This window comes from Nylanderia fulva, unplaced genomic scaffold (assembly GCF_048542155.1).
Source record: "Nylanderia fulva isolate GAGA-0341 unplaced genomic scaffold, ASM4854215v1 Scaffold19, whole genome shotgun sequence".
In the NCBI taxonomy this organism is placed as follows: Eukaryota; Metazoa; Arthropoda; class Insecta; order Hymenoptera; family Formicidae; genus Nylanderia; species Nylanderia fulva.
The window spans coordinates 1753505-1771494 of NW_028190161.1; the positions used below are offsets into that span (position 1 = coordinate 1753505).

The 17990-nt window shown below is 27.3% G+C and overlaps 1 protein-coding gene across 3 annotated transcripts in view; it reads right to left on the minus strand.

The window, feature by feature from the left end:
* Nucleotides 1-8115, minus strand: part of LOC114936101 (uncharacterized) — a 243057-nt gene extending 234942 nt beyond the window's left edge. For all 3 annotated transcript variants that reach the window (XM_029309126.2, XM_029309127.2, XM_085481695.1), the window contains exon 1: nt 7390-8115. The gene's annotated coding sequence lies outside the window, so the exon portion shown is untranslated. The remainder of the gene's footprint in view (nt 1-7389) is intronic.
* Nucleotides 8116-17990: the final 9875 nt, after the last annotated feature.

Consider the following 17990-nt stretch of genomic DNA (forward strand, 5'->3'; position numbering starts at 1 on the left):
GAAAGAATGAACAGGATCTTAAATTTTGCTATCAAAAATTTCTTTATTAAATGTTAATCAATATTATATGTATAATATGCATTTATTGAAAGTAAATATAGCTTTGTATAGCTATGCAATATGGTATGTATATACAATACTAATATTTATAAGTAAAACAATCAGTATTTTTCTCTCGACTCATGATTTATTTCTTGCTTTTTATTTTCGGAGCACAATGCCATCGATGATAGTCCGGTATTGAGATATTGCGGTCTGAGAATGCAATTCTCAGTGTAAGGACGACAGTCAATCCTGTCGCAATTTCTGCATGAACTACGAAGATCGCGAATTTGCTGCAGCATTTTCTTCGTGGTGTTACCGTAAGCTGATTTGCAACTTCGTGGGGAGTCCATCGAGCTCAGATCCCGCGGTTATGCAGACCTGATTCTGGTCTACCAACTTCAATCTCGCAGGCGGTATAATGCCATAGCGATAAGACTAATGTAAGTTAGGTCACGTAGCATCACAGCACATTGAGATATCTCGATAAGAGTATCCTTACTTGTATTCATATCCGGCCAATGTACATTTACGCGAATATATACATATACATGTAGCTTGAGTAACTTCATCTTTCGACTAACTATAGTATCAGTGCGAAATATAAAAAGCGTAATGTTGAGAGCTTATCATAATGCATGATGGTGATTTAAATTAAAACATAATTTCACAATTAATATTTTTTTTTTTTTTTTATGAAAATGACATTTTTTCCATAAAAGCAACGAACCAATATAATAAAATTTATTTCTTTAATACGCAGAGGGTTAGTTTAATTGCTCGCGAGCCTCACTTGTTGCAACGATGCTATTTCGTTCAATTAATTACTAATTAAATTGCGTACGTCGATTTAATTTATAGGGCTCTCGACGCGAGTTACGCGCGATCAAGCGAACGTTGTGGCACGTTATCTCATTTAACCAATTTTCAATTTCCACGCGGAAATGATGTCAACAAATCTCAGGAGGAACATTGTTTTTAAGATACTTTTAAAAAATGAAAAATTAATTTACCAAACATTAATACAATTTAAGTACAATATATCAGGTGGGAATATTTATGATTAAATTAGAACAGCAGATTTGTTTTATTATTTTATTTTAAATTAATCTTTTTTTTTCTTTTTCAAATTTGATTGTATATATCTTTTTCACAATATTATTTTTTCATAATCATATTTGCAATTTTTTAAACATTTTTGAATAATAACTTTGTGCCGTGGTAAAACGTAATTAAATTATACTCTATTAGTGTGTTATGAATTTATAATATAATTAACATAACCCACTGTTTTAACGAGTAAACAATTTTCTGCCAATAATTTTTTGACGATTGTGATATTCATATCTCATACGAGGGGAGAAAAAATACTTATAAACAATAAATAAAATAAAAGTCAGTATCGCACGCGCCTCAAATGATGGTGAATCAGCTGTTCACTGTTGCGTCGTCGTGACTTGCGTCATCACGCAGTGTGATTGTACGTTCTCACGTGACTGACAATGAGTGAATCAGCTGTGCATACGTGATATCACGCGCGTAGTAACCACGCTACCTATCCATTTCTTCTTCGCGGCCGATAAACAGTTCTAAATTAGATATCGATTTCACATGGTGGACCGCCATTGCATCGTTAATGAAACAATAATAGCCGCGTCGCGCGTTGTTGTAGGGATGCGCATGATAAAATGACAGCATAGTAATTAATGTACGTAGTTTCGGCAAATGTTCGATCGAAAATTATATTCCCGTAAGTTTTATGCTATTGCATCATGATATATAATCTATTGGGCATAGATTTGCGTATAATTCACAGCTACAAATTATTCCAGCTAATATGAATTCCTTGTTTTCTCTGAGAATGCATGCGTTATGACACCAATATTGTGCAGACTCCAATATTGTTCTAAACTTCTATTCTCGCAAATGCTTTTGATCGAAAACGATTATCACGATATTTATCCAAGAGTACTGTTTGATAAATCTCCTATTATATGAAATTATATATTGTATCAGAATTATTAGTTATTAAATTTTAATGATAAATGTTTAAATTAATTTTGGAATTTGTTTTTTTAACTAAAATATCAAGAAATTTCGGAAACACGTATCGAAATTTTTCAAGTTTTAATATGAGTTTCAATTAATTATATAATTTTTAAAAGAAGTATCAAATTAAAAATTCTGTTAAAATAGTCTATTTAAAAAATATATATACTATTATTTCGTTTGCTCAAAGCATTTAATGTATCAGATGCTATTATTACTTGTTTATGACTATTATTTTTTTATTACTTTTAAAATAATTAATTATAGAATAAAGTAATTTTTTTAGGATTAATTGTAACGTTTAATTTATATAATTCTGATGAAAAATTTGTAGTTTTTGCAATGGTTTATTAGAAGCTGAGAAAGATATTGTTTCTCATAGATTTTATTTCGGTATGGTAGAAGCAAAGCAAGTGAAATATATAGATATTTCACCGACACTCACGAGCGAAACAAGTGAAATAGCTAGATAGATATATTTCTCTCGCTCTCTTTCTCTTTCAGAAACTAAATGTACGTTATATTGTTTATCGAGAAGCCGGAAATATCTCAACCTCTAGACAAGGCTGAAGTGCTTCGATTTAATGTTCTTCGATGTAATTGATGCAGTTTCTCTTTTTTAACAATTAATTTACTTTTTTCACTTGCTTGAATGTAAAGTGATAATAAAACAGATATGCATCTAAAGATCAAAAAAATAATTAGAGATTACAAAAATTTAAATTTTTCTTCTAACACACACACACACAATTAATACAAAAAAACAGTATTTATGCACACGCATATATAAATAAGAAACTGTTATTGTCATGTATTTTTATGTATCTACGTGTAAGAATACTGCCTTAATGTCATAATTTTTCAAAAGAATGTTTATGTGGAAACAACAAAAATATACTAAAGCCATAATTAAGCACTCTAATGAATTAAATGTGATCGCTTTGCACCGATTAAATCGTTGCTTAAATCATTGGTCTTTTTTATTTCTTCGGAATATTTTTTATGACTTTATATGATCTCTCGTTGAAACGACGTATGCATTTGTATCATAAATATCGTTTCACATTCTACACCGGAGAACTATTGCGAGGCCACAGCTAGAAATCGTCAAGCACGTCTAGCGATCAATGTCATTCATGTACGAGCGATGTGCTAGAAAAATAATAGTCCACGATTTGACAGATTTATATCACGGTCACGTATAAATGCTGTCAACATGATGGCGATAACGTGACACATGGTAATATAGAAAAAGTTAAATAATAATGGATTCTAAATAGACAATATTTGTAAATTTCTATACTGTTACATTTTACCACATTAAAATAATTGAAACATTACGTATGACTTTTTGATGGTAAAATATCGCGTATTTATGCAAACCCAATTATTTTCTATATTAACTTTTGCAGAATACCGATATTTCATCGTGTAATCGATTATTTTGTAATATACAGAGCGGTTTATATAAAGCCGTACAAATAATTACACAAATTATCGATTCAATAACATCGACATTTTTATTTACAAGGAAAAATCAATTTCAAAATGATTAAAGAATCTCATTAAATTGGACGTATGAGTGTAAATCTAGATTGTATAACGATTTGTTTATCCAAGTAGAAATTATAAAATACGTATCCAGTGGCCTACATTGAAATCCTAAATTTCAGAGACACTTAACTGTCTGCAATTAATTAGAAGTTAAATTGAAACACACGGGAAATGACCGATTCATTTTCTTTTCACTCGAGTCGCTATAAGTTTTTATCCGATGATACTAACGAATGTTAACACTTTCCTCGTTTCAACTACATAATTAAGTTTTCTTCTTCGTTGCGCACGAGGCGTTACCCGAATGAGAACGCATCGAGAAGGACAGCGTTTGCGCGAGTTCTCGAGCGTATCAATAATTTACGTGAACGTTCAGTGCCACCAATTTTATTTAATTAAAGAGTCGATTCCATTAGTCTGCCAGTATATCGAAGCATCAGCTATGGCTGCTGTGAATAGATATTCTCATTAACTAAAGTAACGAATCCGACGTCGCGATATTTGCCGCGCTCTATCTGTCACGATAGTCGTATTAATCTACTGAAATATAACAACCAACACGTGCTTAAGAGAATAAATATGCGAATTAACTTTGCTTCCGCTGTCGCTTATCTATACACTTTTCATATGCAGACTGTTTCAGAACTTCCAACTTTTAAACTTGAATTATTCCATAAAATTAATATATCAAAATAGATTCTTTGTAAAAGATAATTTTTAAAAGAGAAATTACATTTTATTTTTTTTTATATTTTTTTATATTCTATATTTAAGGCATTTTATTTTGAATAATAATTTTATTTTGAACCTTGTGATTAAAACAATAAGATTTCGTTCTTCAATTATGTATATTTACTGTTAGTCACAAAAATTATACATTTCACCGTATGAAGCAATGAACATTTTGCATATACTCGCAACAACTTCACAGAAATATATTTTGCAATAATTATAAAAAGACAATACCTTTGGGAGCTCGAATAATCAATCGATATAAAATTCTGCGCTATAATTTTTATGTGATTCATGAATAACAATCACATATTATGTAAATCACAATATTAAACAGTCTACATTATAATTTTTGACAAGCTTAAACGCATCATCACTCCGAGTGTATAATCTTGGATGGTGTGCTTTATCGCGTGTTAATCAGAATTTATGAAAATTCTCTTTTCTCTCTCCGCTATGCGCCACGTACATATGTATGCGCATCTTCGAACGTGTGCACGCTGGCAAAGCCATAACTTTTCGCAATAAGCGACGTTACGGCTGCCATAACAGCGAAACTGCACGATCAGTGCACTGAATCAACCGTGCGATATGACGAAACTGGAATCGCGCGCGGTAACTCGGCGACGTCAAAGACAGAACCGGAAGTTTCTAACGAACGTCGCGTAATAATGATACAGGATTTACGAGTTTGCCTTTGCCGCTACTGCAAACTTTGCGACTGATTCAGTTTGAATCGGCTAATTAAAAATCAGTCATATGCATGCAGAATTGAGAAAGGAGAAAATAATTAAAAGGCTTTCACAAAAAGAATTAAACTGCAATCTTAACGATTCTTTAAACGGATATATTTTGCGAATATCTCTGTATATCGTGAAGAATATTTTATATAATATAAAATTTATAAAATTTATTTAGTTTTATGAACAAAAGCACATGAAGAGTTAATACTATCTCTATCTTATTATGCTTTGTACACTTGTGGGCGTGCGTGATGTATATATGTATATGCTTTTTTTATACATACATATTGTGCATTTTTTATAACATACATTTTAAATTTAATGATTAGTTTACATTAAATATATTAAGAATTATATTGTGTGTATAACGCAGCAATCATGTATATTATTCTCATACTACAGCAAATATTTTTTTATCTGGAATATGGTTTAGAAATCTGAACTCTCGATTTTATATAAGAAAAATGTGCTGTGTTGTATAAAATTTATGTAATTTTCATAAAAATAGTTTTACGTAGATGCTATAAAAAATGTTTTATTCTATATTTTTAAAATCTCCAAGACTTAAAGATTTGTAACAATGATTTCGTTAGATATCGTGTGATCGAGAAACTGATTCCGATATCCGTTCATTACTACAGTATTTGTATTTGATAAAAGTTATACTTGAATTACGCGGAATGATTTCTAAGGACACGCGACCACGACTGGCTCTGACAACGTCGTTATCGGTAACAATTCCAATTTACCGATGCTATTTGGCCTGCTCGATATCGATCGAACGACTCTTCTCCTCGTTCCCCTTGAAAGTCGTTTTAAATTGAAAAGCTAAAGTACGGGCCCCAAAAGACAAAAAAGCGAACAAACGCCGCGATGCCGCCGATTTGCGGATCCGACTTTCCATTAGCGAAATAACATTTTCTCCTTCTAGGGTGAGTCGGTCGCCACTTTTAGAATACCCCATTCGCGTTTTGTCTGTTTATTCCGCAGCTAGTCTTGCTTATAAGACGCCGGAGAAACACAAAAACGAGTATAATTCGTCTTCGACATCGAAATTGTACCACTGTCTTTCTTAACGTCGTCCTCTTTATAGGTCGTTCTAGGTGTGCAATGGTGTGAGAGTTTAAGAAAATTATCGTCTACACTCGGATCGAAACAAAATACGGATTTTATGACACACAAATAAATTATGCAAATCAATAATTAAGAAGAACACTGATTGTGAAACAAACCGAGATACAAATATTATAAAGTTCAAAAAGAACAAGTAATTTTTTTAAAAATATTAATTTTTACCTGATGATATAGAATAAGTCACAGTTATATTTGATACATAATCTTTTCCTTTTTAATTATTTTTTTAAAGATTTTTTTGGATATAAGGATAATTACTTTCATTCGTTATCTAAGATACTCTCAGGAACATAAAGGAACAAGGAAAAATTATTACATTGAAATTAATATCTTTAAGTAAAAATAAAAATTAAAAGACATTGAAATTAAAGGCTAATCTGAGAAACTTTATATACTTATCTTGTTATGGATTAAATTAATTAATACAATTTAATACGTTCTACTCTAGAAACATCTTGTCACATTATAAAAAAAAATTATTTCTTTAAATTAATAGTTTTTATAATTAGGGAAGAAAATAATTTTTAATTAACGATATATCATAATTTGCAGTTATTGCTAATTTATGATTATAATAATAATTTTAACTATGATAATATAAGTTGTCATTGTAACGATATTAATACAGGGTCAAGCAGAAGCACTGTTTAAATATAAATGTTTAATTAAATACTACTACAGAGACCACGGACAAAAGTAGTATTCATATGAGTTTTGTATTACTAATTATATTATTAATGTAATAGTACAAAGTATATTGTAAATGTAAATTTACACAAATATATAACTATTATATAAAGAGTGTATATATGTATATGTATGTACGGCGTGTGTACATAATTTAAATTTTTAATTTCAATTATAAATATGTATAATTGTGCATATTGTTTTTTTATTTTATTATATAAATTGATCAGGAATTTCTCATTTGAATTATAAATATGAACAAAATTTTTTAAACTAAACTATTTTTTACGCACTCATCTGTTGTAATACATCTTAAATTAAAAATTAAAATCTAAATAATATATTAAAAAAACAATAGACTTCAAAATATAGGGATGCACTCTTTCTTGGTTTGTGAAAAAATTTATTTACCGACATAGATATGAAAGTACTTTTGAATTTCGCTTACCTAAGAATTCGGTTTAGGGTGAGTGTTTGAAGTCCTTCATTTCGTGAGATGAATTTGTAAAGGGTGGTCAGAACCGTTTGTTCGCGTATGTTCACCTTACACTTCTTTATGTACACTAAGAGTTTCCAAATAATTCAAAATTATCGGCTGGAAAAAGTCGTATCTTTCCCACTATACTTAATTCTAAAACATCACCCGCGATGCCGGATTCAGTTTCTCATCATTGAGACACCGCCTCGCGACTACATGATCGATGCAAGCCTTCGACGAATCGATATTGCTTCAATTAAAAACTAACTAAAATTTAAATAAGGAAAAGATCACAAACTTTAGTAAAATTCTCGCGTCCTGAATAACGAGTATCTTCATTTACATTTCGATTGGTCCCGATGGATTTTTCATCCGAACTCGATCGAACTCGAGTTTTTATTTATACGTCATAGCGACAATATAGAATCATGATTCTCTTGCAAAGTTTTCTTCAATTTTTATCGCACTTTTGACAAGTTAATTCTGATAATATAATCGAAGTCTCGTATACTCGCGCAATCCACTTCGCCGATTATTATTTGTGCAGAATCCAGTGCCACTCTACTTTCGTCCAACCCTCGCACTCGACATGTCGATCACACGATCATCGTTTCACAAAGGGTCTCCATTTAAACCGCCGACGGTATTTCCACGAGCTTCGCAGAGAAACACCCGCTCCGAAACCGTGCGCGCCGAGGATCGGGCGGTGACTGAAAGCGTCGCGCGGTCTCGCGCCCTGTCTCTCTGTCTTCCTCCATCCGGCTCTCACTTCCACCTCCATGCTCCCTCTCTTTCGCGGCGCGCATTTTCCATCTCTTTCTCTCGCGTGCGACGGGATAAGGAGGAACGTTTCTCGCAGCTTCCCTGCGCGGTTTCAATCCTTCTCGCTCGTTCTCTCCTCGCTTCTTCTTTATTTGTCGTCCTCATCTCGCTCGCATGCGTCGTCCGTTCCCTTTCATTCTCTCGCGAAATAACTCCGTCCTCGTCTCTATCTTCGTCTCGCGCGGTATTCCGCACGCACGTATCCACCCTCTTGCTCATACCCATCTCATCCCTTTACGTCCGGTGCACGCGCGAGCATCCGACGCAGAGTGCCACGCCTACCCCTTCTGTGTACGTGCCATTGATGCGAGAGGGAAACTTAGCTTAACTCGAGCTTTTACGGGCCTCTAGCTTTTTCGTCCGGCATAATCTTCGCGAGCTGCAGTCTTGATTATGCATATACGCATTGTCGAAACCGGCTTGATAATTATATAACAAAGACTGTAAGAAAAGAAGAAATAGTTAGTGGCAATAATATGATTAAAATGTTGGCAAAAATTGAGGGTTGAAAGTCAAAAGGTGAAAATAACTAAGTTGGAAATTAAGGATCGAGAGTTTAGAGCCTTTTACATTGCAGAACTGAGAGATTAAGATTCATATGTCAAACTTACAATAGAGATTATGTATCTAAATTTTAGATTAGCTAGCTTATACTAGTTGATTTATTTTCCTAGAGTTTGAATATATTCTCTAAAATATTTTCATAAATCTCTTTGCAAGATTTTCTAATTCTTTACTTTTAACATAGTTTATGATAGCACCAGTAACATTTTAATTTTCATTTTAAACTTTTATGACTGGGAGATTGTATCACTTTGTCATTTATACAAACTTGAAAATTTAAACCTTTTGTTAGACAAACCTCCCATTGCAATCTCAACTTTAAAAAGATTTTTCGCAATTATTTAAGGAGTTTATTAAGTAAAAATATAACATGCACTTTAGTATGACATTTGCAATATTTATTACATTTGTGCATACATATTTAATATAATTGAATAAAAAATATAACTTTAGACTAACCTAAAGAATATTATGTGTAAAAATAATGTTAAACACATAATTAGCATGTGAATGCAATAAAGTTTAAAGTTGTAATACTATACTGTTAAAAACTAATAAGAGAAATTTCATATTTTTTAAAAATAAAATTCACTTTACAAAAGTAACGAGATGACTAATATGTATGTACATATGTTAATCATTATTTTCATTTTTTACAATATTAATTAATTTCGAATATACATATGTATAACTTTAATATATGTATATGTTTTTAAATACAAATCTATATTTTAAATTAAAATTTAAACAAGAAAATATTTGTAGTATAACTAATTGAAAAAAATAATAGTACATTTTTTTAATTGATTAATATGCGAACGCACAAATTGCTCTTGAATATATCTAATTTTTCATACAAATGATGTTTGCTTTGATGGCAATGCACCGAAAAAAATTCTGACAAATATTTATTTGTAAAAGATCAATATTTAAATGCAATCTAATTATAATGCTTTCAATAAGTATATTTATTTAATAAGATTTATTTGACTTAAGAAGATGAAAAAGAGAGCTAAAGCTTTAATAATATTTTAACATATTTACGTTTTTTCGACACACATAAACATTAATATATATGTATAATATACATAAATATACAAAATAATAATTGTATTTATGAGAGACAGTTCAGTAAAATTTTTTAACTTTTAATTTTCAGATCAAATTTTATTAATTCAGATTTTCATTTTTTAATTAAAAAATTGAGGATTTAAAGTATTTTAACTTTAATAATTAAAAAATACAATCATTTAAATTTAATTAAAATTTTAAATGAAAAATCTGAAATGAAAATTATTTTAACAACAAATATTTATATACTATTACACTACATATTCTTTGGAGATATTTTGTACATACATATATTAAACACTCGACACTCGATGGTATGACACTGCCATTCATAGATGTCATTTGAAATCAATTTTTCGGCATCGACACGTAGACACTTTTGCTTCCGGTCGATGCTTTCCGTAGAAAAAAAAATAGAAAGGATTGCTGGTTTTGGGAATTCTGCCGGTGGGCATCAACACTGTGAAGATATAAAAAGCAGTGTGATTGCATTTCTATGAATATTGTGTATGTGTATGTGACTGTGTGAAGAGAATAAAAATTACATTAAATTAATCTTATGTATACACATATATTAGGAATTAAAATAATTTACTGTAAAATTAAAATATACATTTTTTTACATTAAGTAATATAAACGTAAAGAAATTGTTTTTTACTTTACTTAAAAAATAGAAATAGAAACGTGTTTTCCTTTTTGAATGAATAACATGAATGTAGCAGAAAATTTATATTCTGTTTGTAAAAATATTTTTACTATATTTTTTAAATTTTACAATAAAATATATTTTTTATAATTTTAATTCAAAATTGAAAAAAGTTGATTGTTTATTTTATTTAAAAAAGATTCTATCGCGATTAAGAAAAATATATTTTTTATTATAATATTTTATTTATTCATTTAAAACAATAAACATATAATAGATAGATAGATAGAGTAGAAATATTTAATTATTTTATATTTCGAAAGTACTAGTTTTTTTTTTACAGAAATTAGCTTGTACAAATAATTGCAGAAAAACATTTAAAAAGAGAAATCATGTGACATAATGAATTAATCAAAAAAATATTTTTAGAAATATCTGAATGTATTTAATAGTGATACAAATGCAAATGCAATCTAAAATGTTACTGATGACACACATATGACACTAGAGATGTAATTAAAAACTAATATACATGTAGATAATTTAATATGTAGAGAAGAAAATAAATAGAAAAAAATGTAGGTAGTTTTTTAGTGCAATAAAGTTTTCCTTTCTTACATCTAAAAATTTCTAAAGAGAATTCTCTGTCGGTGCTCGTGTCGGCGTGTGCTATCCGCTTGAACGCCATAGGGTACATAAATCAAACTCGAGTGTCTGCGTAGGGCGAAGCCGCGTGCCAACTACGGTCGACTGTGAGCATGACGTAACGCACAGCCCTTCGAGGTACGCAGCTGCAGCTGAGCAACATCTCAATGGTGCAACCCGAGTTAGGGTAGGTCAGTACACGGGTGGGTGAGATACATTGAGATCGCAATAGAGTGCGTCGAGCGACGCATTGTTTTTATTTCGCTCCATGTGTAATAGCGGATCTATATATAACATATTGAACATTTGATTCGAGATGTTTGTCATATTTAAATAATTTAATTAAACATCAACAAAACATGTGACAATCTAATTAAAATTAAAAATTATATATATGTATATAAATAATGATAAAAAAACAAACTTTTATTTTATTTAATTTATTTTTTTTATATAATTAGTACTATTATACAGAATAGAGAAATAATTTCGCAAGATTAAATATACTTTAATTTTTACGCAAATCTCATATAAATAAACATTTTATTTTTGCAAAACTTTTTTTAAAAAGCTACTTTAATAACATCTCCGATGTTATTCATAATTTCATGCTTTATTTGCGAATGTTGTGAAAATTCAAAGGAAAATATAATACAGTAGAACAAATTAAGTAGTAAAAACATGAATTTGGTCAGAAGTAATGATTACTATGTCAATATATGAACATCTAATTATATTTAATTTAATAATTAATTTACTTTGCACGTTATCTTTTTCTTTAAAAAATAAAAAATTCGAAGGAATAAATACTGCAGTAGAAATTAAGTAGTAAAAATATGGATTTGGTCAGACGTACTAATTACTATGTCAATATATGTACATCTAATTAATGATCGATTAATTTACTTTGCACATCTATCTTTTCCTTGAAAAAATAAAAAATTCGAAAGAATACATACTGCAGTAGAACAAATTAAGTAGTAAAAGTATGGATTTGGTCAGACTTACTTATTACTATGTCAATATATGTACATCTAATTAATATTTGATTAATTTACTTTGCACGTTATCTTTTTCTTTAAAAAGTAAAAATTTCAAAGGAATATATATTACAATAGAACAAATTAAGTAGTATATGCATAAATTTGGTCAGACGTACTAATGCGATATTAATGTATGTATGTACATATATTATTAACATTTGATTAATTTGCTTTACACATCTATCTTTTTCTTTAAAAAATATAAATTTAAAGGAATATATTTTCCTGTAGAATATATTAAGTAGCAAAAGCATGAATTTGGTCAGACGTACTTATTACTATGTCAATATATGTACATCTAATTATATTTAATTTAATAATTAATTTACTTTGCACATTATCTTTTTCTTTAAAAAGTAAAAATTTCAAAGGAATATGTACTACAATAGAACAAATTAAGTAGTATATGCATAAATTTAATCAGACGTACTGATACGATATTAATGTATGTATGTACATATATTATTAACATTTGATTAAATTGCTTTACACATCTATCTTTTTCTTTAAGAAATATAAATTTAAAGGGATATATTTTCCTGTAGAATACCTGTATATTAAGTAGTAAAAGCATGAATTTGGTCAAACGTATTGATTACTATGTCAATATATGAACATCTAATTATATTTAATTTAATAATTAATTTACTTTGCACGTTATCTTTTTCTTTAAAAAATAAAAAATTCGAAGGAATATATACTGCAGTAGAACAAATTAAGTAGTAAAAGTATGGATTTAGCCAGACTTACTTATTGCTATGTTATTATATGTATATCTAATTAATATTCGATTAATTTACTTTGCACATTTATCTTTTTCTTTAAAAAATAAAAAATTCGAAGGAATACATACTGCAGTAGCAATAGAACAAATTAAGTAGTAAAAGTATGGATTTCGTCAGACATACTTATTACTATGTTATTATATGTATATCAAATTAATATTTGATTGATTTATTTTGCACATCTATCTTTTTCTTAAAAAAAAAAAAAAATTTGAAAGAATACATATTGCTGTAGAACAAATTAAGTAGTAAAAGTATGGATTTGGTTAGACTTACTTATTACTGTCAATATATGCACATATAATTAATATTCGATTAATTTACTTTGCACATTATCTTTTTCTTTAAAAAGTAAAAAATTTGAAGAAAAATATAGTACAGTACAACAAATTAAGTAGTAAATGCATAAGTTTGATCAGACCTACTGACACAATATCAACATATGTACATATATAATTAACATTTGATTAATTTGCTTTACACATCTATCTTTTTCTTTAAAAAATATAAATTTAAAGGAATATATTTTCCTGTAGAATATATTAAGTAGAAAAAGCATGATTTAATCAGACGTACTGATTACTATGTTAATATATAAACATCTAATTATATTCAATTTAATAATTAATTTACTTTGCACGTTACCTTTTTCTTTAAAAAATAAAAAATTCGCAGGAATATATACTGTAGTAGAAATTAAGAAGTAAAAGTATGGATTTGGTCAGACTTACTTATTACTATGTCAATATATGTACATCTAATTAATATTTGATTAATTTACTTTGCACGTTATCTTTTTCTTTAAAAAGTAAAAATTTCAAAGGAATATATATTACAATAGAACAAATTAAGTAGTATATGCATAAATTTGGTCAGACGTACTGATACGATATTAATGTATGTATGTACATATATTATTAACATTTGATTAATTTGCTTTACACATCTATCTTTTTCTTTAAAAAATATAAATTTAAAGGAATATATTTTCCTGTAGAATATAGTAATAAAAGCATGAATTTGGTCAGACGTACTGATTACTATGTCAATATATGAACATCTAATTATATTTAATTTAATAATTAATTTACTTTGCACGTTATCTTTTTCTTTAAAAAATAAAAAATTCGAAGGAATATATACTGCAGTAGAAATTAAGTAGTAAAAGTATGGATTTGGTCAGACTTACTTATTACTATGTCAATATATGTACATCTAATTAATATTTGATTAATTTACTTTGCACGTTATCTTTTTCTTTAAAAAGTAAAAATTTTAAAGGAATATATATTACAATAGAACAAATTAAGTAGTATATGCATAAATTTAATCAGACGTACTGATACGATATTAATGTATGTATGTACATATATTATTAACATTTGATTAAATTGCTTTACACATCTATCTTTTTCTTTAAGAAATATAAATTTAAAGGGATATATTTTCCTGTAGAATATATTAAGTAGTAAAAGCATGAATTTGGTCAAACGTATTAATTACTATGTCAATATATGAACATCTAATTATATTTAATTTAATAATTAATTTACTTTGCACGTTATCTTTTTCTTTAAAAAATAAAAAATTCGAAGGAATATATACTGCAGTAGAACAAATTAAGTAGTAAAAGTATGGATTTAGTCAGACTTATGTATTGCTATGTTATTATATGTATATCTAATTAATATTCGATTAATTTACTTTGCACATTTATCTTTTTCTTTAAAAAATAAAAAATTCGAAGGAATACATACTGCAGTAGCAATAGAACAAATTAAGTAGTAAAAGTATGGATTTCGTCAGACTTACTTATTACTATGTTATTATATGTATATCAAATTAATATTTGATTGATTTATTTTGCACATCTATCTTTTTCTTAAAAAAAAAAAAAAATTTGAAAGAATACATATTGCAGTAGAACAAATTAAGTAGTAAAAGTATGGATTTGGTCAGACTTACTTATTACTATGTTATTATATGTATATATAATTAATATTTGATTGATTTATTTTGCACATCTATCTTTTTCTTAAAAAAAAAAATTTTGAAGGAATACATATTGCAGTAGAACAAATTAAGTAATAAAAGTATGGATTTGGTCAGACTTACTTTATTACTATGTCAATATATGTACATCTAATTAATATTCGATTAATTTACTTTGCACATTTATCTTTTTCTTTAAAAATAAAAAATTTGAAGGAATACATACTGCAGTAGCAGTAGAACAAATTAAGTAGTAAAAGTATGGATTTGGTCAGACTTTCTGATTACTATGTTATTATGTGTAGATCTAATTAATATTTGATTAATTTACTTTGCACGTTATTTTTTTCTTTAAAAAGTAAAAATTTCAAAGGAATATATATTACAATAGAACAAATTAAGTAGTGTATGCATAAATTTAGTCAGACGTAATGATACGATATTAATGTATGTATGTACATATATTATTAACATTTGATTAAATTGCTTTACACATCTATCTTTTTCTTTAAGAAATATAAATTTAAAGGGATATATTTTCCTGTAGAATATATTAAGTAGTAAAAGCATGAATTTGGTCAAACGTATTGATTACTATGTCAATATATGAACATCTAATTATATTTAATTTAATAATTAATGTACTTTGCACGTTATCTTTTTCTTTAAAAAATAAAAAATTTGAAGAAATATATATTGCAGTAGAACAAATTAAGTAGTAAATGTATGGATTTGGTCAGACTTACTTATTGCTATGTTATTATATGTATATCTAATTAATATTCGATTACTTTGCACATTTATCTTTTTCTTTAAAAAATAAAAAATTCGAAGGAATACATACTGCAGTAGCAATAGAACAAATTAAATAGTAAAAGTATGGATTTCGTCAGACTTACTTATTACTATGTTATTATATGTAGATCTAATTAATATTTGATTGATTTATTTTGCACATCTATCTTTTTCTTAAAAAAAAAAAAAAAATTTGAAAGAATACATATTGAAGTAGAACAAATTAAGTAGTAAAAGTATGGATTTGGTCAGACTTACATATTACTGTCAATATAAGCACATATAATTAATATTCGATTAATTTACTTTGCACATTATTTTTTTCTTTAAAAAGTAAAAAATTTGAAGAAAAATATAGTACAGTACAACAAATTAAGTAGTAAATGCATAAGTTTGATCAGACCTACTGACACAATATCAACATATGTACATATATAATTAACATTTGATTAATTTGCTTTACACATCTATCTTTTTCTTTAAAAAATATAAATTTAAATGAATATATTTTCCTGTAGAATATATTAAGTAGAAAAAGCATGAATTTGGTCAGACGTAGTGATTACTATGTTAATATATGAACATCTAATTATATTCAATTTAATAATTAATTTACTTTGCACGTTACCTTTTTCTTTAAAAAATAAAAAATTCGCAGGAATATATACCGCAGTAGAAATTAAGTAGTAAAAGTATGGATTTGGTCAGACTTACTTATTACTATGTCAATATATGTACATCTAATTAATATTTGATTAATTTACTTTGCACGTTATCTTTTTCTTTAAAAAATAAAAATTTTAAAGGAATATATATTACAATAGAACAAATTAAGTAGTATATGCATAAATTTGGTCATACGTACTAATACGATATTAATGTATGTATGTACATATATTATTAACATTTGATTAATTCGCTTTACACATCTATCTTTTTCTTTAAAAATTTAAATTTAAAGGAATATATTTTCATGTAGAATATATTAAGTAGTAAAAGCATGAATTTGGTCAGACGTACTGATTACTATGTCAATATATGAACATCTAATTATATTCAATTTAATAAAAAATTTACTTTGCACGTTATCTTTTTCTTTAAAAAATAAAAAATTCGAAGGAATATATACTGCAGTAGAAATTAAGTAGTAAAAGTATGGATTTGGTCAGACTTACTTATTACTATGTCAATATATGTACATCTAATTAATATTCGGTTAATTTACTTTGCACATTATCTTTTTCTTTAAAAAGTAAAAATTTCAAAGGAATATGTACTACAATAGAACAAATTAAGTAGTAAATGCATAAATTTGGTCAGACTTACTGACATAATATCAACACATGTACATATATAATTAACATTTGATTAATTTGCTTTACACATTTATCTTTTTCTTTAAAAAAATATAAACTTAAGGGAATATATTTTCCTGTAGAATATATTAAGTAATAAAAGCATGAATTTGGTCAGACGTACTGATTACTATGTCAATATATGAACATCTAATTATTTTCAATTTAATAATTAATATACTTTCCACGTTATCTTTTTCTTTAAAAAATAAAAAATTCAAAGAAATATATACTGCAGTAGAACAAATTAAGTAGTAAAAGTATGAATTTGGTCAGACTTATTACTATGTTATTATATGTATATCTAATTAATATTCGATTAATTTACTTTGCACATTTATCTTTTTCTTTAAAAAATAAAAAATTTAAAGGAATACATACTGCAGTAGAACAAATTAAGTAGTAAAAGTATGGATTTTGTCAGACTTACTTATTACTGTCAATATATGCACATATAATTAATATTCGATTTATTTACTTTGCACATTATCTTTTTTTTTAAAAGTAAAAAATTTGAAGAAATACATACTGCAGTAGCAGTAGGACAAATTATGTAGTAAAAGTATGGATTTGGTCAGACTTTCTGATTACTATGTTATTATATGTATATCTAATTAATATTCGATTAATTTACTTTGCACATTTATCTTTTTCTTTAAAAAATAAAAAATTCAAAGGAATACATACTGCAGTAGCAGTAGAACAAATTAAGTAGTAAAAGTATGGATTTGGTCAGACTTACTTATTACTGTCAATATATGTACATATAATTAATATTCGATTAATTTACTTTGAACATTTATTTTTTTCTATAAAAAGTAAAAAATTTGAAGAAAAATATACTACAGTACA